We start from the raw sequence: 12,514 nt of genomic DNA on the forward strand, positions 1-12,514 counted from the left end.
ACCTAACCCTCTGAAGACTAAATTCCTCCTCGTGCTCACCCTTCATAGTTTGATCCCGGTCCAAGATTGCCTGGACCAACTTACTACCTGCAGGCCAAAATCATTAAATAAACCAAATCAGAATCCGAAACAAGCAACAACAAGCTGGGACTTCAAGCACACATAAGTGCTACAGCAACGATTGCTCAACACCAACTTGACTTTACTCCTTTCATTACAGAATCCGCATTAAAAAATGTGGTACATTCTCTAGTCAGGTCTAAACTCTACTATGGCAGTGTGCTACTCACTGGAGTCCCCAGTATGAACTTAGACCCAATGAAAACAACCCTCAGTACTGCAGAGCGACTGATTAGGGGGTGGGCACTTGGATCACATCATTACACTCCTAATCATTTTCTACTCTGGCTCACTAATGAAGCCGGAAGGATATTCAAAGCAGCTTCCATCACACACAAAGCCTTACACTGTGGATGCATCCTCAAATATCTAGATCAAAAACTCACCCCAAGGGTGAACTCACTCTTAGCCATACCGAAACATTATTTTGAGAACCTCCTGGGCTCAAGAAACAAAGAACCAGCTGGTGATCCATTTCTAGAAGACCTCCAAGAATATGACACGCTATCCTTTTGGAAAGTTGCCTAAGCGCCTTATATGTGTCTTTTTAGGACTTAAAATGCTTAATGATTCAGAAATACCTACGTAACTAACCTCTTTAATTCTTCATTTTGTAGTAAACAGAACCGGATATGTTACCCTCTGTGGGTTCTATATTTTTAGCATATCAGCTGAATTAACTTCTGATACCCTAAATGAAACCTCCCATACATTGCTGTAACACTGACATTATCAAATGACATTGCTGTAACGCTTACATTATCAAATGACATTGCCTCTTTAAATCATACTTTCAGGTTTTTGTGGTTCATTTGTTACTCTCAAACAAAACCCTGACAAAATCAACAAGGCACCACTTCAATAATAGAGATGTTTATTTTATTAAAAAACGTTACAAACAAGTGGTCTGGAGGTGGTTTTACAAAATGGAAAGAATTAAATCTACCGAAAACCTGATTTACAAAGTCTTACAGGTTATTAATCCGTTTTGCACTGGATTCCAGATTCCAACAAGCACTGATATGGGTTACAGTACATGATAAAGATGGTAAAATAGGTTGCTGTCAAAGTCCTATTGCAGTGATTTGAACTCCTCCCAATTCATGTTCCATATATAATTTCAAAGCCACTCTCAATTCTAATATGCAACTTCACATGCAATCTAATAAGGAAGACTTTGCCTAAATTACATTTGGTCCCTCTAGTTTTCAAAATGTGCTGAAGAAACCATCGACCAGCTCATGTACAAAATACTTGCTTTAAGTTACTCTGAGCTGGTTTCTTAGGTGAAATACTCTGTTATTGTCAGTAACAATTAATACTACCTTTAGAAACTACCCCTTCAGAAAGAGACCTTATAAAGTCTCTAGCTTTGCAAAATAATGATTTTAAATAATCCATCAATCCTACTAATTAAGAATGGTGCATCTTCTAAAAGTGATTAATAACATACACTAACTCCCAATACAGTGTTTGGTTTGTCTGGCATTAAAGTGCAACCCTTAGTGTTAATTTCTGCCCATTCATAGTCTGCAGTACTAAGAAATAAATTAGTTTCAATTACCCTTTTCCCAAAATGATGTATTCTTTGATATAATGAGCTGACATGGGTGATTAAAGATGGGTAAAAAAAAATAACTGATTATGATTATAATTTGATAGTGACTATAAGCAGTATCACTTTCTACCCTGTTTTAACTTGGAAGGTAGGCAGACAACAGTTTTGCCCTTACAAATGGACTGCAAAGTACTTTAATGTATTAGTTTTTAAAGAACGTATCTAGGTGTTTGAAAAAGATGAAAGTTTAACACTAGTACTTAGGCTTAGCCAATCACACGAAAAGCCTTACAGCTAATACAAATTAAAGTGTTTATTTTTCTATTTCATAAAATTATGCTCAAAAAGAAAGAAATGGGTCCTAAACGGTAGAACCTTTGTGCACTGTGTGAGTTGTACTTTAAGTTCTGCATACACATGAAAAAAGTCATTTCTTTTAATGTTATTCTTGAAAAAAAAGTTTCATGTAGGCCACAATTACGGTAAACGAAGTGAACAATAAGGTTTTAAACTAGTCTTTATGTTTGTATTCAAATGTAATACCTGTGTTACAGTTAAAAGTTTCAAGTATTTCAACAAAATAGAATGATCAGGTAAACATGAAAAGCAATGGCTCTTTAAAGCACACCTGAAGTTGATGTCACTGAAGCCTAGTGTTTGTTCTAAATCCTCACACCGTTCACCAACTTTGCCTACACTCCTAACTGCTTCACTGAGCAATAACTAAAACACTGAAATTTGTGACAAACACATTAAAATAATTGGAAATAGTCAAAGAAAATCAGACTATAAAAAGATGAATCTATTTGATTTGTATCTCCATGTGCAGAGGTGAGTAGAAGCACTGAAACTAGTGAGAAATAGTGTTTTGATCAGTTAACATACAAAAAAAAAAAAAAGTTTAAAAAATATGAACCGGTGATGCATTATCCCATTTCAAGGAGATTATCCAACTATAAAGTTATCCACAATAAGAAATGTTGTAAAAGAAATTAAGTACATGAACAGCATTAAATAAGCAACTTCATTAAACAATACGTTGCATGTTAACCTTTTAAGTAAATTAGAATCCGTTAGGGATTTTAACTACTGGAATGAACATCTTTTCATTTAGTTTAATTTATGTCCGTTCCAAATGGTTGCAAAACATACTTCAAGTCATAACAATAGGATACTGCATCACAAAGTTTGATAGTTTGGGGGTGGGGATCTTTTCCATCTCAATTTATTGAAGTCCAAGTATGGATCAACTGGGTTAAAAAGAATCTGCAACTACAACATATGCACTGATGTGAGGTAATGAACAGAAGTAACCATGTGTTTAAGGCTAAATTCTTCTTTTGAAAACTTTTTTAAAAAAGGCATTGAGTAGGTAATACTGAGTTTAAGTATTTAATAAATACAAGTTCAAACATTGATTAGAGAAAATCAATTAAAATATTAAAAATGAACTCTTGCATATTAGCCGCATTGAACATATAATGCTAGAAAGGGTTGACTTATAAGAGAACATATTTGTAATTTATGGTAAACGTGCAAAGCTGCCCCACTTAGGTCTGTGGATATTAACCAATCCTGCACTTAAATTAGATGTATGGCAATGTGCTGTAGTAGAGACAGGTTCACCAAGGCTCATCTGCAACCTAGGCTGTAAAGATCTACAAAGCAGCATCTGTGCAAAATTCCTCTGAGTTTCATCTGTGAGGGAGAAAAAAAAAACAAAATCAGAAAAAGTAAAAAATAAACTGAACAACTAAAGAAGAGAATCAAAACACATGACTCGTTTACTCCTTTCAAAAGTACTGAAGTAGTTAGGTCACAATGATAGAAAATACATTACACATTTTATGTTTGAGGCCAAATAATCAAATTATTACAATACAAATTCTCTTAATATCAAGTAAAACTGAATCCGCCTCAAATCATTGTTTGGATGGTTAAAATCACGTGTTTTTCTCACCCCTTCAAATCTGCCAAATTCTAAGTTGATCTAGGCCAAAAATGAAGTGCAGATGAGTTTGACAATTATAAACAATAAGTCATTTCCCTTCTGTACAAAGCCGATGAGAATCTTACTTCACCAGATTCACCACTTTACGATTCAAAATCAACCTGCAGTCTGTAAAAAAATAAAATCTTGAACAGTAACCAGAAATTCCCAGAGCACCATGAACGAGAAGACCACAAAGTCAATTTTGCAAGCGCATCTGTGCCACTATTTCAACTGAAGGGAGGTGTGAGAACTATGATGAAGCTACCCAAATTATTACTATTCATTAGAAAGATTTGCCAACAATACTTTATTTAACAAGTACATTCCTGGTGCTGGTTCAACATCTATGAAAGAATCCCAAAACAGTTACAAGTAAACTGGAGGTGGGTCAAAAAAGAGCTGAAAAACTTCAAACTAGGCTAGACCATTTAACAGCACTACCAGATTAAACCTGGCCTCCTAACCCATCAATTCATTGACGCGGTACACCTTGACAAAGCTTTGCAAAGTAGTCACAGTGATACTTGAGCAGATGTCTAATAGCAGAACACACCAGTGTAAAGCTGAAGTGCTCAATTCAACTTTTGTGCAATGGATCACACATCACTCAAATTATCTTGTGCGCTTGTTCATAGTAGGTGCTATCCATGTTATGGAAAGAAAAGTGGACTAATTTCCAGGTACTGTGTTAAGAAACTGCAGTACAAATTCTGGCTTCAGTCCCCAATTCATACACATTGTGGGAAAACTTCCCAAATCCTTTCATAGCCCAATATGCAATGCACTTTCTAGATATTCTGCCTAAAGTAAAGCCATACTGTAAGAAGAATTATTTTGAGATTCTTTAGCTTGCCTGCCCTTCGCTAAGGATTTGTGAAAGAGTGCTTTAGGGGAGGGAGAGCTCCAAGGACCACAGTAGCCCATCCAAAGAAGGGCCCACACCTCTCACAAGAGACTGAATCCCTGATGTAGAGTAGTACCTTGTTTTTGACTAGAATGGTGGTACAATGTTAAATATAGCATGTGGTTACTTTTTTTTAATGTGGTGACACCCTGGCAAAGCCAGTAGGCCTGGCTTATTTAGGACACCTCCTAAATTGTGATATATAGATTTGGGGGTGGGGTAATTATGGTTAGAGGTAGGAGGGTGAGGAGGGGTGTAGAGTGACATTATGGTGTCACCAAAAGTGCTTCGATCTACAAGACTTTATTCGTAATTTGATGCACAGTATTTGGTAGTGTGTGTGTGTGTGTGTGTGTGTGTGTGTGTGTAATTCAAGCACTGTTCCTTTTTAAAAGAAAAGAGCTCTTACTGGACAATAATTTATTGAGTTGTGTACCAGCGAGCTGGGGTTACTAGCCCACACCACCACCCTCGAGTAGGCCTAGACTGCATTGCTTCACTACCCTGTGAGTCATGTGCAACAATGGGGTACTTGTGGACTTATTACTTGTGAAGGTCTCACATCCTTTGCTAATTATAACCCTATTTCTTACACAATGCACCTGGCCAACTGCCAATTTATAAATGGTATTCCTCTCGTGATCTTGCACTGAATACATGCATCATAACAAGTGGTGAAGTGCAATGTGTGTACATTTTCCCTAGAGCACGTCTTGTTACTCTTCATTCAAGATAGTCATTAGCACAGGCAGCAAACTTGGGTATCTATGCAGTACAATTTCCTTCACTTCCCCAAGGTAACTTGTGGCTCGTATTTGGATGTTCTTTGTTGAGGCTCAATGCCATCACAGCAGTTGTGCGGGATGAAGAAATTAGGATTAGCTTGCCTGTCGGGTTCCAGTAAAAAGCTCAGAGGCTTACCCCTACTGCTTCCAGCTCCAATCTGATGATGTACAGATGATCTGGAGTTGCTAGAAGAAATGGTCACCTGCATCCTGGGCCCCAAAGACTCTACTGATCCTTAGAGTGCATGACATTCCAGGAATTCTTATTAGAAATACCAGAATTTTGCCATGGATGGTAGAGGCACAATCTAGGAATCTAAGAACTCCCACAAGGTGGTTTGTGCTTTGTCTGAGCAGAGGTTCAACGTCACTAAACTGACAATGAAGCCCAATTTAAGCAAAGGTGTGAAATTCCTATTGCCCGATGCTCATGACATTCGATGCAATATGTGTAACCAAGTTGTACAAACATTTATACATGGCTCATTACTCCAAATACTTTGAATGAGGTGAGCACTTTAGGGACATGTAGTGAGCTGTGAGCTCAGTTTGCATTACTGACAGTGGTTCCAGTATAAAAACATGTCCGATTCCAAAATGTAAAACAAAGGCTACCTATAATGCTCTCAGAATGATCCATGCGCTTTCCAAACAAAATGTATACAAAATATTTGTTAATCTATTGTATAACTTTCAGTAACATTTCTCTGTTGCGTCACTCGGTAAAAACCATGCTGATATTTAAAGAAAGATGAAAGACTGAGAATCAAGGCAACACGAAAATAAATCCGGGTCCCAATTCCCAGTAATTGGCCCATATAGGTTTGAAAACTGTACTCCTAAGACATTTTTAAAACTCTATTTTGTATGAGAAAATATACACACGTACATTTGCTCATGCGAAACTCTGCGCATCATTTGAAACTCTTTCCCTGCACCCTGCTCCTCTCAAACTTTTCCAGTGTGGGAAATAATTAGAGTAGTTGACAAATATCCTTAAAACATGTACGTTTGTAGGCGTGCCCTGTCATAATCATGAGTCGCAATCACCAGAGCTCTGATATAATGAGAACGCTCCCACAACTTGTCAGCTCACGGAATGGCACCAAAATAAGCAAGTTGATTCAGGAGAGTCAGGCAGGGATGGAGAGCACCGTGGTCTTTGAGCCACGACCACCCCCTCCTTCTCCTCAATGTCCAGCATGGGGCTAATGGCCTTGTCTGACTTCTTACTGTGTCTTGCAGGAATAGGGATGTCAAGGGCTTTCTCAAAACTCAAGGTAGATGAGGATCCATCCCATATGGGGATGTATCACAAGATGCCACTGGCGAGAGTCAATCTAGTCCTAGAACTTCTGCAGGATCTGTAAGACGGTCATTGGCACAGAGGGCTTAGGAATCGATGCTTGAGTTTTCAGGGCCTGCGACGATTTCGGTTCGATGCTGAAGTTTTCTGCTATGACAGCGGGATCAGCACCAAGGTTAGAACAGGTGTCGACGACATTGATGGTTTCTTGAGCGCTGAGCTGAGGCCACCCATTGCATCCGACGGGGAGACTCTGTGCCAACAATGGCTCGAAGGCACTGGCGGGCCAGAAGCGGAGGTCTGTGGGTCCAGAGCAGCTGAACATCCCTTTGAGGAGGGCTGCTCAACAAGCGAGCGGTGTCAAGGAAGTTGTGGAAAGGGAGCTATACTCACACCACTTATGCCAGCAGAATATCTTTGCTCTCCAGGTCAGAGCTTGAGCTTGGGTCGGGTGAAAAAAACCCTTGTCAGCGGTCAACGGCTGAGACTGTTGTTCCCCTTGAGCTCCTGGGTGCTGATGAGGTCTGGGGTGTCATCTCCGCTTCTATACGACATTTAAAAGCAATGGGCAATGCGATCGCAGGAGAGTTCTCAAAGCAAGAGTAGCGGCAGCATCCTCGTGATTCTCGGGCAAGAGGCAGAGGTTACAGACCTGAAGGAGATCAGTCCAGGGGCACTATTGTGGCAGCAAGGAAAGTATCGTAAGGGAGTCTGTTCCATCTTCAAGGAATTATTGGGACGACTGAGGAGATGAGACAAGTGGCCCGAAAGGGGAGACTCTGCGTGGGGCCGAGAACAACTGAAGAGGCACTTGGGATAAGGGACGCAGACATCGATCAGGAGAAACACGAGTGAAACTAATACCGATGGAGGGAGAAGAAACCGTGAAGGCCAAGAAGAACACGGAGATGGTGTAGATCCGCAGCACACGTCCGAACTTGAAAGCGGAAAGAAAACAAACCAACAATGGAGTCTATGCTTATGCGCATTACCAACAAGAGGAGGAGTCACAATACCTCATGACTCAAAAGACTTCTTTGAAGAAAAACAGCTTGCAGACATCTGGGCCCCACACTAGACGGCAGGAGTATGCACACCATGTGCATATGCAGTCACATATGCATCAAACAGGACATGCTTACAGACTGTAGATTGCAATATTCTATTACATTTTATTTTTGATACTTACTTTGTTTTATTATTGAGTTGTTGGTCTAGGTTATTTCTTTCTATATACTAGTTTTCATTTTTCATTATCACTCTTGATAAATCAATGGCCACAGTTGGTAATCAAAAGGGTTTTTGGAAAGACTGCATCTCTTTAAAGCTGTGTGGATTAGTAAACTAGCTATTTTTGTTTTAAAGATACTGAGGCTTTTAAATAAACGTACTGGTTTTAAAAATTGTATTCCTTGATTGGATTAAAAATGTACCTTGTTTCATATCTGTCATAATGTAGCTTTTCTTCTGCCAAAACCAAGTCAGCAGTACATAGTAACCCCTGGGCAAAACAAAACTTAGAATCTTGGTCCACTGTCTAACAATTCCTTTTAGAGTTAGACTATCCAGTGCAGACCCTGAAGCTGTCATGGTTAATAATAGGATGACCTAGTCTCTTAACCTACTCATCCCTCTAAAATCTGTTACACCTAAGCATCATACTGATTTTGCTTCCTTGGTATACAGAGGCACTTACAGTAGCCAAATTGATGTGTAACATTTTTTGAAAGACCATGGAAAAAGGACTACAATGCATCAGATCACATAGCCTATTAACAAAATAAAAAAGATGCACCACTATAAAAACAGCAAGGGCTGCATACTACCTGGACCAGATTTTCAACTTTAAGAACCCTATTAGTGAAGCATGGCCTCCTCACCAGCTGAAGCCTCTCCTACTGAGCCTTTTTTCAAGAACTCTATCCCACACACACTTTTGTCCATCCAAGTGAAAGTTTTGATATGTCCCTCCACACCACTTCTCACTTAAACATAGACACGCTCTCCAGGTCAGCTTTTGAGCCTAATACCACTGTTCAAAAGCAGAAGAAACTGGCTTCATTTACTTCTGCTTCTCCTCTTAATAACTTTCTTCAGTTGATAGGCAGGTTTAACACCATTACTCGCACACTGACCACTTTATGAAATTCATTGCTTCAATACGGAAACATTCCGGTAGCTTGGAACGCAGCTTTAACCAACCTTTTACTGAAAGAAAACCTAATACTGGAACCACCATACCGTCAAATTATTGGTCTATCTCCCTATTTACCCGCCATCAGCATTTGTCAAACTAACAGAACATAATCTTTTCGCACAATCTGGGATTCACAAAAAAAAAAAATCAAAGCACTGAAATGGTCTTGGCAAAAGCTTCTCATGACATCCATTTATTTATCGATGAGGGAGAATGGCAGCCTGGATACCACTCTGTGGTCACTTTGGATACTATTTGCCATGCAATTGTACTAGATCGAATGGCAGGTCTTGGTGTACAACTGGTTTGTCTCCTTTTCGACAAATTGCAGCCAAGCAGTTTCCGTGGCCAATTTTCAGTCCCACGCTGGGTCTATCTGTCCGCAGGTATCGCATGGGTCTGCTCCAAGTCCTACCCTATTCAATCTATATGTCAAACCGCTTGCAGGATTGATCGATTCCTTGAGGTTGCAATTGTATTCATATGCTGACGACACCAAAGTCATCTACATGTTAGAATGAGATAATGGTGGCTCAGCCCAAAATATATTGGTCTGCCTTATGGAGGTGGCTCTTTGGATGAAACCGGACTCCTTTGTAATAAATGCTGATAAAACATAGGTCTGCATTCTTAGTAACCCCTTTATGTGGACCACAACTCAGTGGCCAGATATTTTGGGCCCAATTCTGTTGGGTGTTCAACATGCAAGAAATCTCAGGATCTTTTTGGCATCATGTTCTCTTTTGAAGAACAGAAAGGCTCTACCTTCTACTTGCTTCTACCTTCGGAATATATTCAGAAAAATTCTTCCATATCTTCCAAGAAATCCCAATACTAGCCTTTACATCTAGGCTGACTTACTCCAATTGTTTGCTGGAACTAATTTTTACAGGTGCTTCATTCCGATGGTTCAAAATGTGGCCGCTTGCTTAGTCCTCAGATTGAACAGAAGCTTTTTCAACTCAAAACACTGGACAACTTCACAGGTACTTATTGCTAAAAGAAATCTGTTAAAGCCATCTAGAAAGAAAGTAGAAGATAATCTTCTCTGAAAAAGTTAATGCATGAACAGTACGTTTACAATATTAAAAGTAATAAAACAGACTAATTCATTTCATAATTTATTTTCCCAGTAAAAGCATTGATTTTTAGAATATTTATTCTATATCCAAAAATATGTACATAGATTTTTGTGAGCTCCAGAAGGTAAAACATACATGTACAGAAGCAAAACCAGGAACAAAAAGACAGAATATATTTTTTTAAAAAGACAATCACACCCAGTCACACTGTACAAAAAGAAAGTCAAAACATCAAGCACAAATAAATATCATTTAGTTTATTCTTATGCCCAAGTATGTGAAGCGAAAATGAAAGTAAACCGAGATGCACCAACAAGTGTTTCTGTTGTTAAGGGCCGATGGAGGAAGTTGGTGCAACCTCCATCAGGGCACTGTTTGTACTCAGAAATCAGTGACAGCTGCCATACAGTCTGGGTAAGTTCAAAGTATTAGGTCAGGCATAAGGGGCTCACATCAAAAAACAGATGCTGGTATATTGAAATATGAAGAAATAATAATCGTCTAGTTTCCAAAGAAGATATCATCTATAGCAATTTTGAGGCGTGTGGTTGCCACAACATAAAAAGTGGTAAAACCCATCTCATAGGCGATGAAGGGAGGACAAGACCATGGACACTGCTGTCAATTTCAATGGAGATGAACTAGTCAAGATGTAGATGGGGAACCTTCCTTCAAGTAATGTAGAGCATTATCCTGGGAATTGGATAAGATGCAGGGGGATCTTGCAACGTGCACAGTCACGTTCCGTCAATAGCCGGGAATTCGCCAGAAGCAGTCTACACTCCGCACACAAGGAAGCAATAATGTCCTCGTTATTCTAATGTTACCTTCCTGCGCATAACCCAACTTTCAACACACGTCGAAAGTCGCTCACTTTTTACGAAGCTTCGACTGAGCTTGGCGAGACAGTGGAACCTGGTTCCTGCGTCTCTCTGTGCACAATACAATCTTATAGTTTTCAGGAAACAGTTAAAAAATTACTTGCCCTCAACTTTGGTATAACATTTGTTTGGCGCTGTAGGCTCGCTACTGCGGTTTAATTATCTGGTAGAGCCAAAATGCCTCTTTTTGAGGTATTTGTGCACCTAATAAATATTTCATACATAAAGGAGGTTTACAGAAGCATACAACCATTCGATTTGAAATAGCTGTCATTAAACATGAGCTCTATGAGAAACCGACTCCTAGTTGGGGTAGAAAGGCAGACAGGTTTATTGCAGGCTTTTGGCTCTTTGTTATAAGGGAACAAATTTCTCCACCATCTTCAGTATTAAACAAATTTACAAGAACAGAGCATTATAACCGGTTTACAAGTGCTCTGTTAAACTGTGACCCCAGTGCAAACATCTGCTTGTGCAGCCATCGCAAAAATAAGTAGTACGTAATTCATGTGTCCGTGTGTGTGCGTGTCCGTGTGTGTGTGTGTCCGTGTGTGTGTGTGTCCGTGTGTGTGTCCGTGTGTGTGTGTGTGTGTGTGTGTGTGTGTGTCCGTGTGTGTGTGTCCGTGTGTGTGTGTGTGTCCGTGTGTGTGCGCGTGTCCGTGTGTGTGTGTCCGTGTGCCCGTGTGTGTATCCATGTGCCTGTGTGTGTGTCCATGTGCCCGTGTGTGTGTCCGTGTGCCCGTGTGTGTGTCCGTGTGCCTGTGTGTGTGTCCGTGTCCGTGTGCGTGTGTGTGTGTGTGTGTGTGTGTGTGTGTGTTCGTCCATGTGTGTCCGTCCGTCTTCTCTTTTCTCTCTTCCCCCACAGGCATGTTCAGTTGCTCAATCCTGGGTGCTCTACATGCAAAGATGTTGTCAGACGGTTGTATCACGTCAAGCTGCAGAGGCTCCGGGGTCAGGAGGAGCTGAAGTATTTTGAGTCTGCAATACTGGCAAGAGACCATTAGGCTACAGGAGACCAGTACAAGGTTCGCACTGCTGGTGAGATAAGTCACAAAGTGTATTGCACCTCCATGCAGCTGATGTTTTCACATAGCTAACAAAAGTCACAGCTGGAAAAATGAATGTACTGTATATCCATGCAGTCAATGCTTTTGAGCAGCCACTGCTTGACAAACTGCTTAAAAAGATTAAATCAAGGTGCACACAAAAGCAAAAATGTAAATAACTACTTTACCTCATCACTACTTCAACTAGCAACTTTACCAAATAAGTACACATATATGAAATACTGTGGCATGATACCAAACTAAACAAAGAATCTTATCTAACAATTCGAAAATTGCAGATAACAAGCCATTGGCTGAAGTGAGATCACACCCAAAGCCCCTTAATCTAGGTTCCTTTCTATATTTCTGGCTGTATTTTGTTGGTTTTGTTTTCTATGCAGTATGTCTAGTTGTGACTTTAAGTATTAGACAGCTAAAGCGGACATGAAACACAGAGAAAAAACCAAAGCAAAAAAAAAGCGTGGTCAAAACTTTGATAAGAACAACACTAAAAAGTAAAACCTAAGATGACCAAGAAATGTAGATGAAAATTCCATAGAAAAAGGTCATAGTTAATGGTTGATATGGGACCACAAAAATACCAATTAAAACCCCTTGGTAAACTTTCGAAAATATTAAAAA

At 39.7% G+C, this 12,514-nt stretch overlaps 1 protein-coding gene across 1 annotated transcript in view; it reads right to left on the minus strand.

Annotated features, from left to right (window-relative positions):
- Positions 1-977: 977 nt before the first annotated feature.
- RAP2C (RAP2C, member of RAS oncogene family) overlaps positions 978-12,514 on the minus strand; it is an 81,484-nt gene continuing 69,947 nt past the window's right edge. The window contains exon 3 of the mRNA XM_085607892.1: positions 978-3,376. The gene's annotated coding sequence lies outside the window, so the exon portion shown is untranslated. The remainder of the gene's footprint in view (positions 3,377-12,514) is intronic.

The sequence above is a fragment of the Triturus cristatus genome, chromosome 5_2 (genome assembly GCF_964204655.1).
Source record: "Triturus cristatus chromosome 5_2, aTriCri1.1, whole genome shotgun sequence".
In the NCBI taxonomy this organism is placed as follows: Eukaryota; Metazoa; Chordata; class Amphibia; order Caudata; family Salamandridae; genus Triturus; species Triturus cristatus.